Source organism: Gouania willdenowi, unplaced genomic scaffold (genome assembly GCF_900634775.1).
Source record: "Gouania willdenowi unplaced genomic scaffold, fGouWil2.1 scaffold_85_arrow_ctg1, whole genome shotgun sequence".
NCBI classification, from domain to species: Eukaryota; Metazoa; Chordata; class Actinopteri; order Blenniiformes; family Gobiesocidae; genus Gouania; species Gouania willdenowi.
In genome coordinates, this window is record NW_021145250.1 from 62,901 (window position 1) to 77,034 (window position 14,134).

The 14,134-nt window shown below is 41.9% G+C and overlaps 1 pseudogene; it reads right to left on the reverse strand.

Annotated features, from left to right (window-relative positions):
- Positions 1-761: 761 nt before the first annotated feature.
- LOC114460899 (protein shisa-7-like) lies at positions 762-13,093 on the reverse strand (annotated as a pseudogene).
- Positions 13,094-14,134: the final 1,041 nt, after the last annotated feature.

The following is a 14,134-nucleotide window of genomic DNA, read 5'->3' on the forward strand; positions in this document are numbered from 1 at the left end:
TTATTTTAACGTTGTTGAAACACATCTGTGGACAGATTTGCTGATCGTTAGAAATGCAGAGCTTCCCCTGGTGTGAGCAAGCCTTCCTCCACAATGGCTTATTTTTACAAAGTGTGGGCATGGCATGGAGACAAATGTCCAGCTGTGATGTCATATACACAAACTCCTCCCTCCAGGGCTCAGTAATACTCATGGTCGGTAAAATACTTGTTGCATACGAAGCTTCATGTTTGGCTTTTAAATACTTTTACAAACACAAAGACAAGCAGACGTCGGCCTCAGCTCCACACGCGGAGGAGCCTCAGCCGACCACAGCGCCTTAAACTGTGACTCAGCAAACCAAAGTCACAGAGGACTGCCTTCAGTCGCTTTTTTTTTTGCTCTTGTGAAGTGGGCGTGGCTTCCCTTTTTAAAGAATGGCTAGATGAGAGTGATGTCATGTCTGAGAGAAGCCTCAGTGACTTCTTCACCCTCAGGGCGTCATTGGGGCGTCGTCCACTTTGACTCAAGGTTTTGTCTAGTGGGCGTCGTTAGAAAAGAGCGTCGCTGGTTCTTCCTCAGAATGTCGTCTTCATAGATGTCCACTCTAGTTTGTCCCTTGGTTCGTTTTAGGTCCTCGTTTTTAGGGCGTTACCTCAGAGTGGGTTTCTAGAGAACAGTCCTCAGGATGTAGACCACAAAATTCTACGCTCATTTTACCCCTCTAGTTACCCTCTGGTCACCCTCCTCTGGTCGCCTCCCTCTGGTCGCTCTCCCTCTGGTCACCCTTCCCTCTGGTCTCGCCCTCCCACTAAACGCCCCTCCCTTGCCCCCCCCCACACCGTCACCTCATTCTTGCTGCCCGTCCTCAGGCCCTGGCCGGCTCCGCCCACCCCAGGGATGAAGTGCAGCTGCTCGATGGTGTTCTGCCTTTTGTTGGCAAAGGCCATGCGTCGGGCACTAGGGTGACCGCCCACGGGGCCGCCGTGCGGGTCCCAGCCGCTGTGCATGCCCATGGCGTAAGGCGGTAACGGGCACCCGGTCGTGCTCGTAGCACAGACGTCGGGTGGGAGTTCATCTGACCATGTGATGGCGGTCCATGGACGGCGTGACGCAGATGTTCTGCTGCGACTGGGCCTTCTGGTGGTGGGAGAGGCGCCCCATGGTGGGAACCATCATTCCACCACCCCCACCGCCGCCCCCGCCCATCACCACACCCATCAGCAGGCGGTCCTCCAGGCGGTCGGGGGACACCAGGAGCCGTTCATGAGACCTGAAAAACAAACAACAAATCAGATTACAGCAGATTTGAGCGTCTCATCAATGTTTAACTTTTTAGATTCTTTTTAATTGTACGCATAATTTGATCAAGTTTAAACGCTTTTTAAAATGTTCAGAGCAGCGTTTGGGGGCCTTGACTCTGATTGGACGTTTACAGTGGATTTTTAGATGCTGCTTTGACTGAATGTGGAAATATTTAATCGTGCTAAAGTCAAATAAAAATGCTATTTTTTTTCTCCATTATCTAAAATGTTGTTTATGTATTTTAATTTATTTGTTTCTTACCTTCAGGTTTTTCTTTAACAATTTTAGTTTTTTTTATTATGATTGATTTTTAAACTAATTATTACTATTAATTTTCTTTTTATTTAATTATTTATCTATTTTATTTAATTATTATTTTTACTTTATTATTATAATTCTTTTTTTAAACTTAATGTTATTTTTATACCTCATTATTATTATTGTTATTGTTATTATTATTGTTAATACCTAAACTTAATTAATATTTTTACTATATATATTTACTGACTATTATTATTATATTTTATAACGTAATACTATTTTCATCCTTATTATTCTTTCCAACAGTACTTCCGTCTCCTTTTTTGTCCTTTTAAATATTTTAGAACAGATCGAAATGGTTTGTCCCGTCTCACCTGCGTAGCAGCTGTGAGGTGGAGCTCCGCCCCCCTCCCATCATGGCTTTATGGTACTGGTGCTGCTGGTTCTTGGACAGACGTGACAGCGTGTCCCCCAGCGCCAGCAGCTGGTCCTGGGACCGAACACGGCGCGGCGGGCGGTCGAAGCTGGACACACCGTAGTGCGACGGGGCGGTGGGGGGCAGCGGGTAGGGGTGGGGGTGGAGGGCATGTGGAGGGGCAGGGTGCCTCGTGAGCTCAGCGTGTAGTCGCCCCCCCACGGCAGGTGGTGCTGAGAGGAGTGGAAGGAGGGGGGAGCGTTGGTGGAGCGGCGCTTAGACGAGTGGTAGCCGTAGTCGTCCAGTTCTCTCTCTGAGACAGAAACATTTAGTGTAACATATCAGGAACTAAAAGGTTCAGGAACTAAAAGGTTCAGGAACTAAAAGGTTCAGGAACTAAAAGGTTCAGGAACTAAAATGTTCAGGAACTTTTTGGTGAAGAAGTGGCATCTGCTCCATCACCAGAGGGTAATCTAACTACTGTTCTCCACCAGCAGGGGGCAGCAGAGCTCTAATGTGATGAGTACAGGTTTATTCAGTCGAGTGATGGAGAAAATGTTATAACAATATACTGTAGGTAAATTTCAAATATTGTTGCAAAAGTTGAGACTAAGGCAACTTATTTTTATAATGAGGGTTTTATTATTTTCTATAACTTTGCATAGACTGCTCAATTAAAAACAAAAACACTTTGCTTTTTAATTCTTTCATATCAATACAGAAAATAAAGGTCTATAGCAGAGAATTTTACACAGTATCAGTGTTTGTGGAAGTTTTTAAAACAATAAAAATAAATATCCCAAAATAAATGCTACTTCTCCTTTAAGAATGTTCTCAATGAAGGAACATTGGTGACGTTTGCTACACATAGACTGATTTGTAAATGTATGTGAATACCACCAGGGGCGCGTAAAAACCACCAATAATGTCACTGCTATGGTTTTAAACCGTACCTGTAGTGAATTTGACTCCATCAAAGACCATATACTGTCTGACAGTAGATGTTTGGTTAGGTTCTATTGTTTAACAACAGGAGATAAATGAACACAAACATTAGTTTGACACGTTTGCAGCTGTTTATCTTGTTAGAGTCACATTAGCTGTAGTGACTCAGTTAGTAACCAGACTAAATGATGACTCAATCTGGGTTTCACCTCCACATACCACAGTATCCATTTAGTGCATCTTTGCATCTCTCAACTAAACACCCTGACTCCTTCCACTCACCCTGACTCCCCCTCCCCACTCACCCAGCCTCTTTAGGGAGCTGTAGCGGCTGATCTCGGGCTTCATGGTGGCCTCGTAGGACAGGGGCAGCTGAGCCAGGTTGTGGAAGGAGTGGGAGAAGTTGGGGTGGCTGCTGTTGTGTCTCATTCCTCCTCCGCCCATGACTCCACCCATGACTCCACCCACGCCACTGGGGCCTTTTGTGCTGCTGGAGATCAGCTTGGGCCCCGAGGAAAGCTGAGGCGTGTTGTTCATCCGTGGTCCACGTTCTGGACAGAAAGTTGGGACGAGGGACAATTAAGGTCTAGACCAGTGGTTCTCAAACTTTGGTTCAAGTCCCCCTTTCTCTTATTTCTGAATCCAAGCCCACCTTTGTCCAACTACAACATTTTGCTTAGAAAACTATTTAAAAACAACTTTAGATCATAATGATGGAATGAATGAGTGATAACACATTTTAAAGAATCTAACTTTGTAAATAAGTGAAATAAACTGTGTTTAATGCAGTGGTTCTCAACCTTTTTTTGGATCGTGACCCCATTTTGATATCAAGAATTTCTGGCAACCACAAAGACACAAATTATTTTGTATAATTCGTTTTTGATCATGTATATATAAAATAAAAAATCTATTTTAGTTTTTCAGAAATTTCAGGCAACCTCACATGGGGTCCCGACCCCATGGTGGAAAAACACTGATTTAGTGGCTCCTGAATAGATTTATTTCTTTAGTTTTTATCAGTTTGCCTGGTTTAGGACCAACACTGACACTTTATTTGTTCATTTTCCACTTTCTCCCTCTCTCTCTCCCAAGTACCTTCTGCTGAGTCATCACGTACCCCCATTTGAGAAACACTGGTGTAAACCACAACTGGTACGCAGACATGGAGCAGTCAGTGTTTACTTCCTCACTCGTCTTAAACTTAGTCTGTAGATTAGTCTTAGTCATATTTTTATCAGCAAATTTACTTTGATCTCCTGACATGTTTTGACTGTCAACTGCCAGCCTTCTTCAGAGGTGTCTGCTGATCGCTGATAATTTTCCTGAAAAACAGTTGTCTGAATAAATGAAACCTTGACATATTATTCAAGAACAAGTCAAAAAGAACTTGCTGGAATTTTTACGCTGAAGTCAAGGAAACATCAAAGCGATCAGCAGACGCCTCTGAGGAAGACTGACAATATTTTTTATTTAATTTTCTAATATTTTGTTTATTCATTATCATTCATTTTTGTTTCTTTTTTCTTACTCAATTTCAGTAAACTTTCTTTTTAATAATTGCTAATAATAATAATAATAATTTTTTTAACTTTATTATTTTTATATTTTACTGTATTATTATTATTATTATTTTTTTTTTTACACATACATTTCCTGAAAAAATATTGTCTGAATAAATAAAACCATAACATATTATTCAAGAAGAAGTCAAAATGAACTTGCTGGAAATCAGTCACATATCAAAGCGATCAGCAGACACCTGTGAGGAAGACTGGCAGTTGACAGTCAAAACATGTCAGGAGATCAAAGTACATTTCCTGAAAAAGGTTATCTGAACAAATGAAACCCTAACATAAGACTCAAAAAGAGAAAACAATAAGTTGCTGGAATCCTTGGTTTTTAGTCAACCTACAGGTTCAACTCTATGTGGTGGATATCTATAGATCTATACACTTTCTATCCCTCTCTGAATGAGTCAAATCTCCCGTTTTCTCTTGTTTTGTGTTCGCAGCTCGTCGTCTACCACCAACATTAAACTGGTTCTAGTGGGCGGAGCCTTCACCAGCGATCGCACACATTAAACACAGAAGTTACACACACACACACACACACACACACACACACACACACAGGAGCACAAAAACACACAAACACAGAGGTCTGTGCAAAAAAGCCAAAGCATGGATCGATACACATAAAGTGTTTCCTCTTATGTAAGGTTAGGGGGCGGGGCTTAAACTGTATTACATCATCACTGAACATCAAACAGACGTGAAGGTGCAGGTCACACAGGGACTTATAAGTGTGTGTGTGTGTGTGTGTGTAGCGGTATATTTAAACCCTTATTTATCGTGTCCTGCTTAAAACAATTCTGCGATCCAGTTTGGGGTCTCGACCCACGAGTTGAGAACCCTTCCGTGATACTTTGTGCGTTCTCCAGCTCTGACCTGCTGCTTGTATAACAACGCTCCTCACGGGATGCGTGTGTGTGTAGGTGTTAGCGGCTCATCAGCTGAGATCAGCCTCACATCCCGTCGCCGTGGCAACCGCCTCCACTGGACCGCAGCAGCGAGCGGTCGGAGCCTCAGCAGTGAGATCCATCACATTAGTTTAAACTCTTTCACAGAGTTGGTAAAAATGTAAAAATAATGAAACTACAATTTACAAAACTAAAACTGAAAAAACTAAAATTTATTAGAATTAAATATTATTCATTTAGAAGCTTCATGTTTACATGTGAGGAGGAAACAAATACACAAAAATGACTCACAATGAGTCGAGAAACACATTAAACGACAACTAAAATACACAAAAACAGAGAAAAAGAAGCTCAAACCAAGAAGAAAACACACAAAATATCTAAAAATACACTCGAAACAACAACAAATCATACAAATGAGTTAACACTACATGAGTCTAAAAATACATAAAAAGGTGGAGAGCGTTTTAGGACTACATGTGAGGAAGAAAACAAATACACAAAAAGACAGAGGGACTCACAAAAACACATAAACAACAACTAAAATGTGTCCAAAAAGACACAAAAATACACACAAAACCACAACTAAATTACACAAATAACTTACTTAAACACTAAAAAAAGTCTGAAGATACACAAAGCAACAAAAAACACAAAATCACTTAAAAAAACAGTGCCTCAAAAGAACGACAACGAACACTAAAAAATGACAACAAAATACTCTCAACAAGAAAAGCTAAAAAAAAAAAATAAACTTAAAACAATCAGAAAAAACACACAAAATGTGTCCCAAAAAACCACTAAAAACAAAATGACTAAAAGAGGACATATCATGCTAAATCCACTTTTTTAGCCCTTAAATGCATTTTTTTTGTATATTTAAATTGTTTAGAAGTACAGAAAAGTTCAAATTAATCTCTTCAGGTGCTCCATAGATATCTTTATATTCTGTTTTGCTCATATTTTTCAATATGTTTAGATTTTTCTATTCTCTATTACGTTTTTTGAACTATTACATCACAGTATTTGCAGCAGAACTGCCAATTAGTTCATCAACTCCAGGTCCAACACTTTGAGCAATCCGCCATTTTTATTTTGGCTTTTATTTTGTAGTCCAAGCTCCAGGATGCAGAAGTTACGAGAGGATAAGTCAAAATGTTGGGTTGTTGGATGTAGTAACCCACACGCTTCATTACACCGTCTCCCAGCATCAGAACCTTCAAAGTGTCTGGTTGAGTTTTATTTTTTATAGAAATGTACCACATCTGTGGGTAAGGTCATTTTTGTGTGTGTGAAGCACTTCAATGATGACTGCTTCATCAACCTCCACCAGTATAAAGAAGGATTTACAGAAAGACTTTGTCTGTTGAGGGTTCAATTCCTTCTATCTTGGAGACGATGAACAGAGCACTTCGGTAAGCTGTAAATAACGCTAAAAAGTGATGATAAGACGTCCCTGTCATTGTTTTGTTAGCATTAGCATTAGCACCGTCTTCATATGTTAGCGCTGTGTGCTCGTTTTAGATCCTTGATGATATGGCCTACGTGATTTAATTTAAGTCTAAGTTTTCATTAGTCATTTCATTTTGACGTTTTTGTCTTTGAAAGACTGTATTAAAATGCATTTCGTGACGTTAGCTTGGTGCTAGCGTTAGCTTGGTGCTTGTGTTAGCTTGGTGCTTGTGTTAGCTCACTTGTTAGGGTTCTGCAGGTTCATCATCTCATTTTCATTCTCGCTCCACTGGGTCAGACTCTGGCTGGAACATGTAAGGCTGGATGGACAAGTCTAACGTTGTTGACATTTTGTAAATAACCTCTGAATAAAAAGTTTATGCTCCGCTACATAGCCGTATCTCTTCTATCAAACTACAAAAATGGCCGAGCAGGGTGGAGTTGAACCGAGTGTCACCTGAAGAGGGGGCGGGGTATGAAGTGTCTCATTTGCATTTAAAGAGACAGCACCAAAACGAGTTGCTCTCAGAAGCACATCAGAAAGTGGTAGAAAGGGGTGGAGCTATAATAATGAGGAATTCAGACCCAAGCATTGCAGTTCTGCTTTATATAGACCATAACTGTATGATTTATATGTAAAAAGGAAGGATTTAAAACCATGATATGTCCCCTTAAAGACTACAATGAGTCCAAAAATACACAAAAACAATGACTGAAACACAACTGTGTGGTCTCCCCTCCTCAGTGTGAACTAAATGTGAACGTGTGATCAAACTAACCATGATTGGTTTCCATGGCAATGGGGGGGGGGGGGGGGGGCTTTTTGGCAGCAGGCGGGTGAAGGTGAAGGTGTGGGTACACACAAGCACATTCAGGTGTGTGACATCATCAACACACACACTCAGTGTGTGCCGCCCGGCGCCGCTGAGCTAGTTAGCCAGCCTTACCGATGGTGGCGGCGTGTTTGGGGGACGGGCAGAGGCGCAGCGCCCTGAGAGGTAACATGATGGAGGGAGTTCACCTCTGTAGAGAGAACACAGCCACACACTGAGGGGCGGGGCCAGAGAGCATCACAGACAGAGAGAGAGACGAGAGAGAGGGGGGCGGAGCCTTCAGGAGCCACATGAGGCTCTTCATCTCTGCTGTGAGAAACGTCATCCAATCACAGGAGCGTTCTCACACTGTGGACCAATCACAGCAATGGTAGAGCAACACACTGACTAGTTAGCATTAGCTCACTGATTACCTTGTGTACACAAACGGTCCGTCTCATAAAAGTACAGTAAATGTAATACATCAATTATTATTTTTTACTTCCATCTCATCAGATCTTTTCAACTACTTCAGATCTATCATAGATCATAGATCATAGATCTACTATTTATCATCATGTCTAAACCTGTTTCTGACTTTTTAAATCAGTGTTAACTGGTGAGTCTGAGCATTAGCTGGTCATCAGTTAACACGGTCACCAGTTAGAGCACAACATCAGGAAAGATGGGACCTGTTGTCCAACACTGGTTATACTGGTTCTTAGAGGTTTTATATGGTTTATACTGGTTCTTAGAGATTTATATTGGTTTATACTGGTTTAGAGGTTTATTATACTGGTTTATTACTGGTTCTTAGAGGTTATATTGGTTTATACTGGTTCTTAGAGGTTTATATGGTTATACTGGTTGTTAGAGGTTTATACTGGTTTATACTGGTTCTTAGAGGTTTATACTGGTTCTTATAGGTTATACTGGTTCTTGGAGGTTTATACGGGTTTATACTGGTTCTTAGATATTTAATTGGTTCTTATAGGTTTATACTGGTTCTCAGAGGTTTATACTGGTTTATACTGGTTCTTAGAGGTTATCCTGGTTCTTATAGGTTTATACTGGTCTTGGAGGTTTTAGGGTTTATACTGGTCTTAGATATTTATGTTGTTCTTATGGTTTATTACTGGTTCTTGAGGGTTTATACTGGTTTAGAGATTTATATGGTTTCTCGGTTTTTGTTTCTGTTTTTTTTCTTCTGCCCTCTCAGGGCTCACTTTCTACCCTATATCTGGTTCTTAGAGGTTTATACTGGTTCTCAGAGGTTTATACTGGTTCTCAGAGGTTTATACTTGTTCTCAGAGGTTTATATGGTTCTCAGAGGTTTATACTGTGTTCTCACAGGTTTATTACTGGTTTCGGAAGTTTATACTGGTTCTCAGAGGTTTATACTTGTTCTCAGAGGTTTATACTGGTTCTCGGAGGTTTATACTGGTTCTCGGAAGTTTATACTGGTTCTCAGAGGTTTATACGGTCTCAGAGGTTTATACTTGTTCTCAGAGGTTTATACTGGTTCTCGGAGGTTTATAATGGTTCTCGGAAGTTTATACTGGTTCTTGGAGGTTTATGCTGGTTCTTAGAGGTTTATACTGGTTATTAATGGTTCTTAGAGATTTATATGGTTTATACTGGTCTTAGAGGTTTATACTGGTTCTCAAGGTTTATATTGGTATTCCTCAGATAGGAAGTGTAATGTCACAGTGTGAGGAAGCTGTATTTGTTCTGAGGCTTCAGTGTTTGATGATGAGGTGATAAACATCTTATATACAGTTTGTGTTTATCATTCAGGTGTTAAATATGTACATGTGAGGCCTCCTGAAAGGACCCGTGAGAGCGAAGAGACGTAGCGACAGAGAAGAAGAAGAGGAAGAAGAAGAAAGTTGAACAAAGACAAAAAATAACAATGAACCATTTCACAAACGCTGCGTTTCTGTTCCCGTCAATGACCTCAAACATCAGTAAATGCTAACCCGCCTCATTAAAACCTTGTTTTTTCCCGCGGCGTCACCACTGCGGTTGTCTTTGCTCATGCAGGACGGGCGTGTAGAGGGAGGCTCTTAGACGTTCGTCCGTCTGAGGTGCAGCTCAGCAACGTGTTGTTCCTCCACCTGCTGCCCTGGACTGGACTGGTGACGCAGGATGTCCACCAGAGACCTGACGTTTAGCAACAAACACGTTAGCATCACCGATAAGAGCGAGAGAATGCCAAAAACATGACCTCAGAGACACAGTGTGAGCCAGCACTCCTTAAACACAGAGGGAAGGTAATCAGGGGGTGAGAAACACCCTAGTGATGACAGGAGGGACTAAAGAACCCCTAAACTAGTGCTGTACGATATGGAGAAAATGTTATATCATGATATAGGCAGATTTATATCCTGATAACGATAAATATCCAGATGTACTATTTCTTCCCTAAAATTACATGAAATTAATAGAAATTGCAATTCATTGGTATATTTTATTACATATAAAAAATAGTTTCTATAAATAAATTGAACCATGACCTTTTTTTCTATTTCTCAGAACCTTTAGGATTTCTGTGATTGTTATGACTTAAAAACACCTTGTGCAGCAGCTTTTTCCAAAAATTGTTTCAAAAGTTGAGATTAAGGCTACTTTTTTATAACAAGGTTTTAATATTTTCTGTAACTTTTCATGATTCTGATTGTGTTTTTTTGTGGCTGAAGTTAGCGAGTAAATCACAGACTGTTGAAGACACTGAGGATAGAAGGACTTCAACTGTCTGAGTTACTCGCTAACTTCAGCCACCAGAGCGTGTCAGCGCACTGTTTAAGGGAGAGTAAAGGACACTTAGGAGAGCTTCTTCTCTGCTTCATTGTCTACTACCAAACCTCAGAGTTGGAAACTATCGCCCCATGTGGTCACAACTGTTTTCGGGTCGCACATTTTTTTACATTGATGTCTTTAACTTTTTTACTGATTTTTTTAGAACAACCAAAACCAGCAGGAGTCGTCATTTAGTCTAAAAATACTAAATGATTTTAAAATCTACTAAATGATTTTAAAATCTACTAATGATCTATAAATCAGGCTGAATGTTTCACTCCAGAGAAAACAATGGGATGTTTACAGGCAGTGGGGCGTGTGACATCATCAATCACATGATTTAAAGATGGAGGAACACAGGCTCTAAAACTGTAAAATAGTTCTATTTTTTAAAAAGAAATTAAAAAAAATGTGAATATGACATAAATGCATCATAAATGCTTGTTCATGTGGATCTTGTTGGGTTTTTTCTTTCTTGCTATGGACTCATGACTTTGTTGTAATTAGCGCTTTATATATAAAGTTAAATTAAATAATAATGTGTTTATTATACATAGATCTACTAAAAAGACATTTCAAAGTTTTAGGACATATTTGTAAATAACTTTAAACAGCTCTCCTAAGGGACCTTTACTCTCCCTTAAACAGTGTGCTGACACGCTCTGGTGGCTGAAGTTAACGACAAACTGACCTGGGCATGTTGACGTCTCTGTTTCGGGGTCTCCGCCACTTTGCTGAATGCGATCCTCACGCCCACCGCCACCACCAGCGTGAAGGAGATGACCCCCCCGATGACGTAGGCCGTGCTGCGTGGAGGACACAAAACAGCACGGGGTCAAAGGTCGTCATGCATCCAATGGGGGAGTGTCCACCAGGGGGCGTGTCCTGAGGCTCACCTGTTGTTCTGCTGCTGCAGTGTCTCAAAGTCGGGGGGGGCTTGTTGCCGGTGGGCGTGGTGACGGACCCCTGGGTGGCCCACACGGGGGAGTTGTAGTTGTTGCAGGCCTCCTGGTCCAGGCGGTTCCTCTGGTGCTCGCAGCAGAAGCGGTAGTGGCAGGTGCCGCAGCAGTAGATGTAGCTGCCCTTGGAGCAGTTGAAGGTGTTGTCAAAGTGTCCCATCACATCATAGTAGCCCCTGAGGAGGAAGGGGGAGGAGCTTAATGTAAAACACCGTCTGAAGTGAGAGCTGCTTCCAACACCGCTCGCCAACACACTCGACCCGTTTTAGAGTGGAGTCCACGTGCTAGCAACAGCAGGACGCCTCTCAGCGGGATGAGGAGACGACTGCTGCGACACAGGACGCCACTGAGCGTGTGCAGGACGCCTCATATTTAACCCTTTACGTGACGGCAACACACGGACACATACCAACAGTACGGTTTCCATGGAGACGCTTAATGCTCCCAGTTATCAGAGCTGCTACTTTCTCTGTTTCTTTCCTTTCTGTAAATATTTTAAGTTATTCTGTTTGTTTACATCGACAGGCGATAAATACAGTGACATTAAAACATTTTAACAAAACAAAAACAAGAGAGTCTCAGTGTTTCTATTGTAATGTTTTAAAATGTTATTGTTAAATGTTTTCCTGGACCAGAGGGACTATATTATATTATTAATATATTAATATTATTTTGATAAATATTGTAATCAAATTATAATTATATTACTATTTCACTTTTTATTTTTAATCTTTTAATTTCTTATTTTTCTGACCATATTTAACCTGCTAATAAATCAGTTAAACATTAGCAAAGATCAAAATGTTCCACTGCTTAGTTTTAATGATTCTATCTAATGTTTACTGTTAACACTTTTACTTTTAATATAATTTAATTATGCAGATGAGGCTGATTTTGTCACGCTAGTGCTTGATTAGCTCTGCTAAAGTGTAACAGCTGCTGCTCATGAACTGCAGATAAATCTTTAATTCTGCAGCTACAGCCACAATTTGTCATGGCAATGCAATTTCTAGTTATTATTATTATAATTTTCATAATCAAATTACAATTATATTATAGTAATATTAATAATATTATTATTATCATCCACTTAATAATCACCAGTATAATTAAATGACTTCTCTTATTATATTATGATGACTTATTATAATTTAATTATTAGGATATATATATATATTAAACGACTCTTCTTATCAAAAAAGAAAAACAAAATTACCAAAATGTTTGGCTTTTATTTTGAAGGGGCTTCACTTATGTTTATGAAATCATTTCTTGAATTTCATTTTGAAAATGTTTTCATTCAGGATCATAAACGTGGGTCGTTTCCTGGCGTTCTGTCCTACCTGCACACGTCCACGTCCACCAGCTGCCTCGGGGGCGGAGCCACCTGGGCGGCGCCGAGTGGCGGCTTCAGGGCGTCAGCCGTCACGTTGCTTGGCAGCATCTTCTGTGGGAGGGGCTTCGGCGGGAGCTCTGCCACGGCCGGCCGACCCTCGTCGCCATCCTCCACCTCGGCCGCCTTTGCCGGACGCAGAGGGGGCGGAGTTCTCTTCAGGCCAGTGAGGAGGAGCAAAGTGCTGCTGGGTTTCCCGCTCGGCGTCCGGACGTCGGCGAGGGCGAGGCCGGACACGAGCAGAAGAACGAGGACGAGGTACAACATCTCCGCTGGAGGCGAGTGCGACATTGCGTCAAAGTGTCTTTAAAGATGAACGTACGATGGACGGGACATGTCCCGCCCTCACAGGAATGCAAACGGCGCTCGCTGACAAACACAGTGTAAACAATAAGTCAGTCACAGTTTGAGGGGGCGGGGTTTATGAGAGTGGCGTAAACAATGAGGTCAGAGTTTCAGGGGACGGGGCTTATGAGATCGGTGTAAACAGGAGTTACGATTCACTGAGAGTGTAAACATTGAGATGTAAACGGAGCTGATGGCACTTCTGTCAGATGTAAAAAGTGGGCGTGGCATAAACGACGGTTTGAGGAAGTCTGTGTTTTTGGCACTGAGTGAAGTTGATTTTTTTCGGTAAAGGTGAGTCTGCATTGGAGGTTTGGCATCAGATCCTGGGGAGGAACCGAGGAAGGAGGCGAGCGAGGGAAGCCACTCCCACTTCCTGCGAGCGTCTCTGCTCTGAACTCAGTGCAGCCCAGCGGAAGAGGACAAAGGATGGAGTGGGCCCGGCTCGAGCGCGGTGGCGCGGCTCCGCCCACACGACGGACATGAAAGTGTCCGAATTCATCCGTCAACTCGGCGCTCGAATTGAATGACGGCAAAACTGAGCGTAAAAAAAAACGTCGGATTGTCAGAAAAAGAGCGTTAGTTTAGACGAGCCGGCGATGGCGTAACAGTGAGAGGTGTCAGATTGCATCGTACAGGAAGAGGTCTGAGAGGATAAAGGGGCGGAGCTAAGCCACTCTCCTACAGGAAGTAGACCTGAAGGTGGATATAAAGCACTTTGAATCGTTAACGCACGCCATCGCCATGGCAGCGTTCAGCAGCAACATGGAGACAAGACAGCGAGGGGGAGGAGCTTCATACGGCTTTAAGAGGACCTATCAAACGGCCTCTTGGTTTTAGCTCGTCTCGTGTGTGCGTGTGTGTTTGGCACCAAAAGGACGGACGACGAAGGAAGAATAGTAAAAATAAAGGGAACGATGCAGGAAACGCTAACGAGGGGCGTCGGCCTCCGTCACATCTGCAGTGACACTGGAAGAGAAGAAGAAG